General features: G+C 38.0%; 1 protein-coding gene across 2 annotated transcripts in view; it reads left to right on the top strand.

The window, feature by feature from the left end:
- PDGFD (platelet derived growth factor D) overlaps positions 1–11,385 on the top strand; it is a 239,484-nt gene that overhangs the window by 177,695 nt on the left and 50,404 nt on the right. The gene's annotated exons all lie outside the window — the stretch shown is intronic.

Below are 11,385 nucleotides of genomic sequence, written 5' to 3'. Positions count from 1 at the left end.
TATATATATATAATATATATATAAGATGGCAATCTAATATGAAATAGATTGAGGTAAAAGAGGAAAACTAAACATCCTATAACAAAGTCCAGTGATAAAGAGGACAATAGAGGGCACCATCAGCAGTGTTGAACGTGGGGAAGAGGCCATCTAAGCAAAGCTAGAATGGGTGCATTGACTTGGGCAATGCAGAAGCTATTAATTATTAATAAGAATCTGTTATCAGCATGGCAGGACAAGAATGAAACTGCCATAGGAGAATGAGTCATAGCTGCAGTAAGTGAGTGAAAAGATACAGATTTAAAGAAATTATATGTAGAGAGCATAGATCAAGGAATTATTAACATGATAGATGTTTTTATAAGTGTATTGGACAGACAAGTAATAGGAAAAGATAAATATATAAATTAAAGAAAGGCAAGGCAGTATACTGGATTTGTAATTTTCTCCAACAGTTTCTTGAGCAGGGTTAATTGGATGGTTCCAGAGTAGAGCTTTTACATGGTAGGTACCACAAGACAGTGAATCAGCATGGGAGCATTGATAAGACAACTAGGTAGTGAAGGTTGAGATGCTCTGAAGTAAATAGAAGGCTGGGATCAGGCAGGTATAAGTGTCTAAAAGGCTCAGTGAGGTTGAACAAAGAGTACTAGCAGGCAGAAGTTAAAGGGCATGCAAGGTATGGGATTGTTGTTAAAGAATGCACTATGCATTTAAGATTTCTGATAAATAGGGGGATTGTAGAAGTGGGAGCAGGTGAGAAGGTTGTGAGACTCAATAGCTGCAAACCCAAGTGTTCTCTGTGCTACCTGCATGGACACTGACATCATCCAGTAAGATGATAACAAGAGGTAGAGATACATATAGGAACACAGATGTCAAAACCGTTACTAAACAAGAGAAAGTGACATTATGGCCACTTCAACAGCAGCAGCAGCAGTATAGAGAATGAAAGCAGGGAATAATAGCTGAGTGGTCTCAGGGTCAGAGGCAATGCTGATATGTTTACTTAAGTATCTCTAAAGTAATATATAAGAACCTGAATTACTGATTGACTCCGAGTGGCATCTGTTTTGTAGCTGTTAGGTCAGGGGCCATCTGAATGTATTGCATTAAAAATATCAGTGATTTGGGCCCTCCCTGGTGGCGCGGCAGGTTAAAGCACTGCACTAACAAGCTAAAGCCACTTCCGCATGAGTTCAATTCTCACCTGCCCGGGGGGAGATCCACATGGCGCGGCAGACCTCTCCTGATCCGCCCACTGCCCCCCTCAGCATTATACTTCGTCAATCTGCCTGTTCTGCTCCCCACTCTATCCCTGGTGAATTTTCTCACCCTCCATATCTCTGGCCTGTACCCCAGTTCTGTATGAATAAATAAATAAATCTTAAAATTATATATATATATATATATACACACATATATATATATATATATGTGTGTATATATATATATATATATATATATATATATATATACGTATATATATATATATTTTGACTCCGATGCCACTCGGAGTCAATCAGTAATATATATATATATATATATATATATTAGTGACTTATACAACTCAACAACAACCAATCAGGCAACCTGATTGAAGAATGAACAGAGAGCTAAATAGATACTTCTGTAGAGAAGGCATACAGATGGCCAACATAAAAATATGTTTATCATCACTTATTAGGAAAATGCAAATCAAATACCAGTGAGCTATTATATCACACCTGTGAGAAAGGTTATTCTCCAAAAGACAAGAGATAACAGTGTTGAGAAGATGTGGAGAGAAGGGGACCTTGCACACTATTAGGGAATGTAAATTGGTACAGCCCCTAAGGAAAATAATGTGATTATTCTTCAAAGAAAAAAAAAATGTAGGATCTCCCTGCTGGCACAAGGGGTTAAAGTGCAGCACTATCTAGTTATCCACAACCACTGCAGCAAGAGTTGGATTCCCAACAAGGGAGCTGACTCACATGGCACAGCAGACCTCTCCTGCCCCCGCCCCTCTCCCCTCAGCAGTGTATTTCAGTGGATCTGCCTGTTCTGCTCCCCACTCTCTCTCTGATGAATCCTTTTACCTTCCAGCATCTTGTATGCATAAATAATTTTTTAAGATTTATTTATTTGTGCATACAGAACTGGGGTACAGGCCAGAGGCTCAGGAGTGGCGAGAGGCTTCACCAGAGACAGAGTGGGGAGCAGAGCAGGCAGATGGAAGAAGTACACTGCTGAGGAGAGCAGCGAGCGGGTCAGGAGAGGTCTGCGATGCCATGTGGTCACCTCCAGGGCAGGTGGGAATCGAACTTGTGGAAGTGGCTTTAGCTTCTCAGTGTTGTGCTTTAACCCGCTGCACCACCAGGGAGGGCCTGCATAAATAAATCTTTAAAAAAAAAAAAGAGTGATACTAGAAAATCAAATGGGATTCAGGTGTCCCACTTCTGAGTCTTTAATCTGAAGAATATGAAAACATTAATTCAGAGAGGTAGTTATACTCCTGTGTTTCCTGCAGCATTATCCACAGTTGCTTAGTAACAACCTAAGTGTCTATCCGTGGATGGTTGGATAAAGATATGTCCATATACAAAACCCAATTATAGAAGGGAAAAAAAGGCATGTGAAGAGAAGGTGACAGAGGAATGGAGGAATGTAAAAGTATGTTGAGCTGTAAATTACTGTATATATATATATATATATATATATGTATGTATATATATAAAGACTATGAATTATATATTCTTAAAAAAACAAAATAAAGGGCAAGAACTTGTTGTAAGCATAGAAGTAATTTAAAGATAAAAACAATATGTACATAAGTAAACTACTAATTAATGCAAAAATTAGGATGACTCACTCCTATCCTGGAAAAGTGCTAAGCCTCTGTCTAGCCGAATCCAAAAATTATTGGACTGGGTCATCTTATTTTCTTATCTCTTCATAATGTATTTTCACTTGCAAGCTAATTATTGCCATTTCTGACTCATGAGATCAAACAGTAATTCTGGAGGTGGAAGAGATTTTACAAATCATTTACCAGTGCTCTTAATTAACAGATACTATTAGGTCAATCTTCTTAGGACTCTTTTCTGTATCCTCTTTGTGGGAGGGATGTAATTCCCATGCACTGATGACAAGCTTGACCACATGACTTCTTCCTCTGACCAGTGGAATGTGAAATGCTTCATAACACTCTGTGCTATGTAAATACAGCTACATGTGTAACATGCATGCAAAATTGTTTTAATAATTCATTGAAATCTGGGGGTTGTTACTGCAACATAACTTAGAAAATCCTAAGTATTCCAGGAATCAGTGTCTATAGAGTTATCATTTTCTAATGCAGGGACATCACACTTATGAGAGAGCCAGTGCTCGATGCCATGTCTCCTAATCCCTAGTCTGGATTTATTTTTCCATTCTACCACCCACTTGAAGAAAAGAGGGCCCTTCTCTAAATAGTTCCTCAGACTTCTAGAGTGATTAATAACCACACTTTGTCCTCTTCCCCAAATCCACTAGTGGTGAACCATGCACACTCTCTTACTCGCATTATCTCACATTCTACTCAGCTGGCCCCCAAATCTATCTGTGTTTGAAGAAAAAGAAGGAAAAACATGGTTTTAATGGTTGGTACTGGAGGAGTCAGTGGTTATCATTATTGAGGTGCAGGGGAAACAGGTGAAGCCCACATGGAGACAGAGGCTTTGCACTTGTCCAGGATGGGAGAGAGTCAGCCTTCACTTGAAGGCTGTGGCTCTGATCAATGTGCTATTGCATTATCACCCAATTTCTCATGAGATTCTCAGGCAACAATCACATTTGTAGTTTTCAAAGGTAGACATAGCCCTGGAATGGGGAGGGATTTAGTAGGATGTGTTTAAAAAACACAAATGCTTCTTCCAATATTCTATCAACAACGTGAGTGTTAAGTTCCTGCAAGAAAACAAACAAACAAAAAACAGGGACATTTGAAATAAATTCTCTGTAAAGGAAATCTTTACTTTCTATGGAGTGATTCATAAACCTTCGTAACCTGACACTGAGTTGCACTCTCTGCATTTGACAGGTGAGAGGCCAGCGGGCACTTAGCATGCCTTAAGGTGTCTCTTTTACCCTCTTTTGAAAAAGCAATCTTTTGAAGATGTGGTAAACACATAGAATATAACCATATAACCGTGATAACCATATTATCTTCACCTTTATATGAAACATTTAGTTTAGCTTGGGAGGGCATTGGATGACATTTACTTTATAGTCCTACAAAATGCAACAACTGTTTATACTTATCAAATGTGGTTGGGCAGTGTTCTTATTTCCATCTATGGAAACTCTACTTTAATAAAATAAAATAAATCCAACAGATTGACTTAATTTGCACAGAAATATTGTGTATAGTGCTATGTTAGAGGTTTGTGGGGAGAAGTCATGAAATTGATGTGTAAAGTGGTTAAACATAAACAGAAAAGAACCTAGGCCCCAGGGAGGAGAGGTAGAGACTAAGGAAGATGTGGAAAGGTGAGTAGTTAAAGGTGCAGCTGACACCATTTATGGTGTTCAAATGCTGAGCATAGCAGTCTCAACTTTAACACAGAATGCATTGCCCTTGACTCGTGTTTTTGTGAATTCCTATCATTCTGAAAGGCAGGTTCAATAGAGACAGCCTCAATGTTAGGAACACCTGTCATCCCAATAGCTTCTTAACAACAGGTGTGGGGTGAAAGCCCCCCACCCCCACCCCCTGAGCAGAGCAGCCAGGGAACCAAGGTCTGGGAGTCTCTCTCTTATAACCCAAGTCAGCAAGTGCATAGCTCTGAATGCTCCTGCCTGTCTTAGCTGTTCTCAAAGGGAACAAGTAAGGTAGGGATCTTTCTTCATATTTCCTTACAACATGGGCAGAGAATTGAGCAATATCATTTAATATGAAAAAGACAGAAGCCAGTTGGATCAGGTAAAAATCACCTAATTAGAATCACCTTATTCTCAGCTATGTCCAGGGCACCTCTTCTTGAGTTATGGACAGAACAGGGGTGAGAGAGAAGGGATGAAGATATTACTTAAAGCCAAATTATATTTTATTGAAAAAAACACTGTAAAATAATACTGGGCTAAGGAAGCCAATTTTTCTTTACGGTTTTCCGTGGTTCCATTCATTTTGGCTTATCCTTGATGGGTTTCATCAACCTCTATGTCACTATAAAACCAAAATATATAATTGATTTCATCAGGATAAAAGAAAAATATCCCCAGCTCTCTTGTGTTAAATGGAAGATACTATCCATTTAAGAGCAAGAACAACAACGAAAGTCATAAACTTTTATAGAAGATAAGAATGTAAGTTAACAAGAATCTTTGCTCTCAAGAGAACACTGCATTATCTTCTGCCAACTTCTTAGTTTACTGATGGGAGAGGAACCTGATGATTTATTGTACAGAGAAAAGAATATTGCTTTTGGGAGCTGTTTTAGCCTGGACTCCATATTCTCCTCAAAAATAAAAAGGAAACTTTAAATTGGATTTCTGACATTGGCTGAGTGTTTTCGGTCTAAAAAGTATTGAGTAGATTAATTTTAAAATGGGACAACACCAACACAATATCACTCTGAGAACTACCACTCTCCTGATGCCTTCTAGACTCACAGACCTTTGTGGATAAACAACCAGACACCCTTAAAACATGTACTAACCACTCTTTCTTATTCTCCTCTGAAGATTACACTTCACTGCAGGCTCACCTCATGAGAGTGCTTACTCTGAAAACCTTGCAAGGTTGGGAAATGGTGGGAGTGAGCACTTCTCATTTGGCTCACTTCTGCACGAGCAGACCATTTAGATCTATGAGTCCCACACCCACACCCTCACACACACACACATCACACATATAAATGTATCTATCCTATATCATATATGTGTATATGACATCAATATATGTAGACCTCATATACATATACTGTATTTACATATATTTCACACACACACATATGTATATATACATATTCATTTTTTAATTGATGTTACATTGGTTTATAATGACATATGTATCAGGAGTACAGCCATCAAAACCAACACTGCATATACCACCTTACATTTGCCACCGAAAGTCTAGTCGCCACCTTCGAACCACGTAAATGTCTTCTCCCACCCACCTGACCCATTCGTTGCCCCTTCTTCTCTGGTAACCACTATTTTGTTCCTATACTTTAAGATTCTGTATTCTGTTTAGTTTGTTCATTTGTTTTGTTTGTTTATAAGTGAAACAATAAGGTATTTTACTTTGTCAGACCAAATTAATCTTGTTTAATTTGTATAATCTGTACTAATTTGCAGGGGGGGTGAAATGGAACTACTCTTGCACAGACGCTAGTGGGGAATGTAGGGATGGGGCAGTAGGGATGCATCCATCCCAAAGGAAAAGCTCAAGTCAAGATTTTACCTCTCTTTGCTTAATGGTTGTAGTAATTACCAGTAAGGAAATCAGAAAAACCTTAGAATAGACTTAAATTGTTACTTTCTATATACATTTACACAAGTACCCAGTGGTGATGAGGAAAACAAAATAAAGTTATAGTCAAGCTTTCAGAAAATTTCAAAATTTCAATGCACATTTTAGGTGATAGTATATTAGGGCATTGTAAGATGGATAGATTGATTGGCACTGTCCCAAGGAAAGAAGTATGGCAATGGTTTAATGCTAAGAACTGGTTATGTCCTTATGTGTCAGGTACTTTTCTGTCAGCTTTACATACAGTGATCTATTTAATCCACAAAGCATCTTTTTGAAATAGGAACTACTGTCATCTCCATTTTCAGATAATAATAGCTAGGCATGGTGAAATTAAGTAATTGGTACTGGCATTTTAGCAGTTTAGTTTTAAGAGTTGGGATTGAATTCAGGGAGTTTGACTCCAGAACTTTGATAGCAATTTCCACCTTTGCAGAATATTAATGTAGCATCTTTCCAGTAGAAAGTCACTATGTCATAAAGACCATACTAGTTTTTGATGAAATGTGATCACCGTCCACTTGGGCCAGTTTCACATACATTATCTAATTATTTGTATCACAGATTTACAGCTCTATAGAGGATATAGGGAGATAGAATCACATTTCTTCATATTTAATCCTCAACTAAACCTGTGAATTCATAGGAGTGTACTTTTATGAATTGACTCTTAAGCTTAGAGTTGACTTTGCCCAAGTTCACACAATTAGGTTCCATGTGGAATTTGATTCTGAGTACTCTCTCATCAAAGCCAGGCTTTAATACACTGACTAGCATATCTGTCCTACCAACCAAAAATACTTCAATCCTTATTCAGCAAGGCAAATAAGCAAAGGAGTTTACCAACTTCTCTGCTCTTCATTTAAAGGCCTGGTGTTTGCTTTCATTTTGTTTGTACTGAGAGATTCTCTGATGAAAGTCATCCAGACTTATTTCTATTCTAGCATCTTTATGATCCCTGCTGGGTTTAGAGATAGCTTTTAGTAATCCCACCAAATCAATCCTTCTGACCAACCTCAGGAGTCATCATAAAGTACTTAAGGGATTTTCATTTATTGAATCTTCTCATCGGGCAAACATTCTTTCTTCTTAGAAGAAGAAAGGTAATTTTGTATCCTGCTGAGTGATACGATAGAACTAAATTGTATTTGAGTGGAGAGTGCTATTATCATTTTAGGGGTTTGATTACCAAAATAAGGATGACGTGTAATTCCAAGGTTGCCTTAGAAAACATTGCCACTTGAAAGTTTCTCCAAACCAACAGCCCTGAATTTCTTGTCTGTAGTTCTTTCTAGTACACTCCTCATCTCTCTGAACAGCTGCCTGTTGTTTACTGTCTGTCTTCTAGGAACTCCATGATGATAAGATCACTGAATTCAAGCTGATCATGTTTTTCTTTTTTCCCACACGCACAAAAGGGAGGCATGTAAACAGGGATGGAGATGTGACTGTAGTAAAAACCAGCTTCCTACACATCAGTGCAATGTGGGGCAGTTTTGTCAGCCCACTGAGACTCCAAGCATCAGACCTGACAGTGACACTGACACTTGACCTCTTAGGGACTTGCTTTCCTTGTGTGTAATCAAAGGATGGACAAGATAAAAACTCCCTGAGAAAAATGACCTTTATGTTCTTTTCATATCAGTAAACCCAGGACCTTGAATCATATGGCCAGTAATAGTGGAAGTGTGTAAATCCCTGCTAGGTGAATGGTCAAACTATAAAAAAAAAACCTAAACCTGTTATTCAAGATCCTCTGATTTGTCCTCTTCCTTCCTTTTCAACCTCTTTGTCTGTGGGCTTTGCTCACACACCCAAGAAAGACCACATCCCTCGGACTCTGTGCATGCTTTCCTCCCCACCTGCCACTCCCCTGACTAGTCAAAGGCTCCATTATCATTCCAGGGGCAACTGTAAGATCACTGCTTCTGAGACCTTTCTCCAACCCTCTTAGATGGACTTAAATCATCCCTTCCTTTGTAGGCTTACAGGATTTTGTTTATGACCCACATAGAACATTTATTTCTATAGGCCTTGTATTATTCATGTGTTTATTCCACAAATATTATTAATACTCAGCTGTATTCCAGTCAGTGTGCTAGAGTTTCACATGTCATCTCATTTGCTCCTTACACCAAACCAGTGCATTCATTCTTTCATTTAACCAATATTTATTGAATGTGTGCTAGTTAATCGAACTTGTGACTTTTGAAAGGTGAGCAGTGAGAAATTCCATCCTGTAGGGACTTACAGTCTAATGCAGAGACAGAAATAAAGGAACAAGATAATTTCAAATAATGGTCAGTCATGAAGATAATAAAACTCATTGATGTTTTATTTTAAAGATTTATTTTTATTTATAGCTGCATGCAAGAACTGGGGTATAGGGCAGAGGTGCAGTAGGTAAGAGGATTCACAAGAGATAGAGTGGGGAGCAGAAAAAGTGGGTATACTAAAATACACTGCTGTGGGGGGCAGCAGATGAGACAGAAGAGGTCTGCTGCACCAGACCTGGTCAAGGATCAAACTCCTACCTCATTGTATAGTGACAGCTTGATACTGCAGAGACTTTAACCCCTGCACCACCAGTGAGGTACTGATGATTTATTTTATAAAACATAAAGAGTAACAACAATGGGTAGTTAGAATGAATGTAGTTGGAAAACTCCTCAAGGTATTTCTGTATCTCATGCATCTAGTTATTTCTCAGTGCCTAGGACAGTGAGGTTTAAACTTTGCTCAGTCAAACGTATTTATCAAGTAGTGAACAGGACTTGGAATTTATTGATCTGTATGCTCCCATTCATCTGTGAGTTAAAACTGTGCTAATGCAAATAAAGAAATCATCTGAGGCCTATGTGGGAGATGTGAGGCCTATGTGGGAGATGTGAGCTGTTCCATGCAAGGAACAGCTATACTTATACCAAATCAAATAGACTTCAAACTAAAAAAGGCTACAAGAGATACAGATGGCCACTGCATTATGATTAAGGGGACAATACAACAAGAAGACATAACAATCACCAACATATATGCACCAAATGAAGGAGCACCAAAATATATCAGGAAACTATTGTCATCTATGAAAATGCATATAACAGAGAATACATGCATAGTAGGAAACTTCAACATGACACTCTCAACAATGGACGGATCAACAAGACAGAAAATAAGCAATGACACTAAAGCTCTGAACAAGGACCTGGACAGCATGGGTCTAGCGGAATACTGCACCCCAGAAAATCTGAGTACACATTTTTCTCAAATCAACATAGATCATTCTCTAGGATTGACCACATACTGGGTCACAAGATAAATATCAATAGATACACAAAGATCGAAATCAACTATTTTCTCTGACCATATGAAGAAGGCAAGAAACTCACCTATCACAGACTGAAACCCACAATACTGGAGGGTCATTGGATCAATGAGGAGATCAAAAAAGAAGTGAAAAAATACCTGGAAAAGAACAACAATGCCGACACAAGTCTCCAAAACTTATGGGGCACATTAAGTTTTGGATTATAAGCAGTTATAAGAGAAAAATATATAGCAATACAGGCTCATTTAAAGAAACAAGAAGTAACTCAAAGAAGCAATCTAATCCCTCCCCTTTAAAGAACTGGAAAAAAGAACAACAAAATAACCCAAAAGCCAGTAGTAAGCAAGAAATAATAAAAGTCAAATCAGAAATAAATGAAATGGAAGTTTAGGGAAACAGTCCAAAAAAATGAAACTAAAAGTTGGTTCCTCAAAAAAATAAACAAGATAGGACACACTAGCCAGGCTCACAAAGGAAAAAAAAAAGAGAGAGAGAGAGAGAAAGCACAAATAAACTGAATCATAAACGAAAGAGGAGAAATCACACCAGATCCAGCAGAAATCAAAAGAAAAATCAGAGAATACTATGAGCAACTATATATGCAAACAAGTTCAACAATTTAGCAGAAATGGAAAAATTCCTATAACTCTACAACCACCCAAAGGTAGATAAAGAAGAAATAGAATAACTAAACAAGTCAATTACAAACAAGGAAATAGAAGAAGTAATCAAAACCCTCCCCCAAAATAAAAGCCCAGGACCAGATGGATTTACAAATGGATTTTACCAAACGTTCATAAAAGAAATAGTGTCTATTCTACACAGTTATCCAAAAAAATTGAAAGAGAAGGAAAACTACCACATACTTTCTACAAAGCCAGCATCACACTAATACCAAAACCTGACTAAGAAAACACACAAAAAAGAAAACTTCAGACCAATCTCCCTAATGAACACTGATGCAAAAATCCTCAACAATATCTTAGCCAACAGAATCCAAAAATGGATTAAAAGACAATACACCATGATCAAGTGGGCTTTATCTCAGGAGCAGAAGGATGGTTCAGCATCAGAAAATCAACTCATGTAATCCATCACACCAACTGAAAAATGAATAAAAACCACATAATCATATCAACAGATGCAGAGAAGGCATTCAACAAAGTTCAACACCCATTTATGGTTAAAGCCCTCAAAATCCTCGGAATAGAATGACATACCTCAATATGATAATAGCTATATATGACAATCCCACAGCCAATATTATCCTCAACATAGAAAAGCTGAAAGCCTTTCCCTTGAGATCAGGAACAAGACAAAGGTGTCCACTATCGCCACTGCTCATCAACATAACATTGGAAGTTCTAGCCAGAGCAATAAGATGGGAAAAAGACATACAAGGAATCCAAATAGGGAAAGAAGAAATAAAACTGTCCTTATTTGCAGATGATATGTTAATTTACATGGAAAACCCTAGAAACTCCACAGAGGAACTAATCAAAACCACCAACCAATTTAGCAAGGTAGCAGGATATAAAATCAACACTCAAAAGTCAGAGGC

This window comes from Condylura cristata, unplaced genomic scaffold (assembly GCF_000260355.1).
Source record: "Condylura cristata isolate star-nosed mole 26May11 unplaced genomic scaffold, ConCri1.0 scaffold00025, whole genome shotgun sequence".
Taxonomy (NCBI): domain Eukaryota; kingdom Metazoa; phylum Chordata; class Mammalia; order Eulipotyphla; family Talpidae; genus Condylura; species Condylura cristata.
The sequence above is the reverse complement of the archived record's forward strand: the minus strand, read 5'-3'. Positions and strand labels throughout refer to the sequence as shown.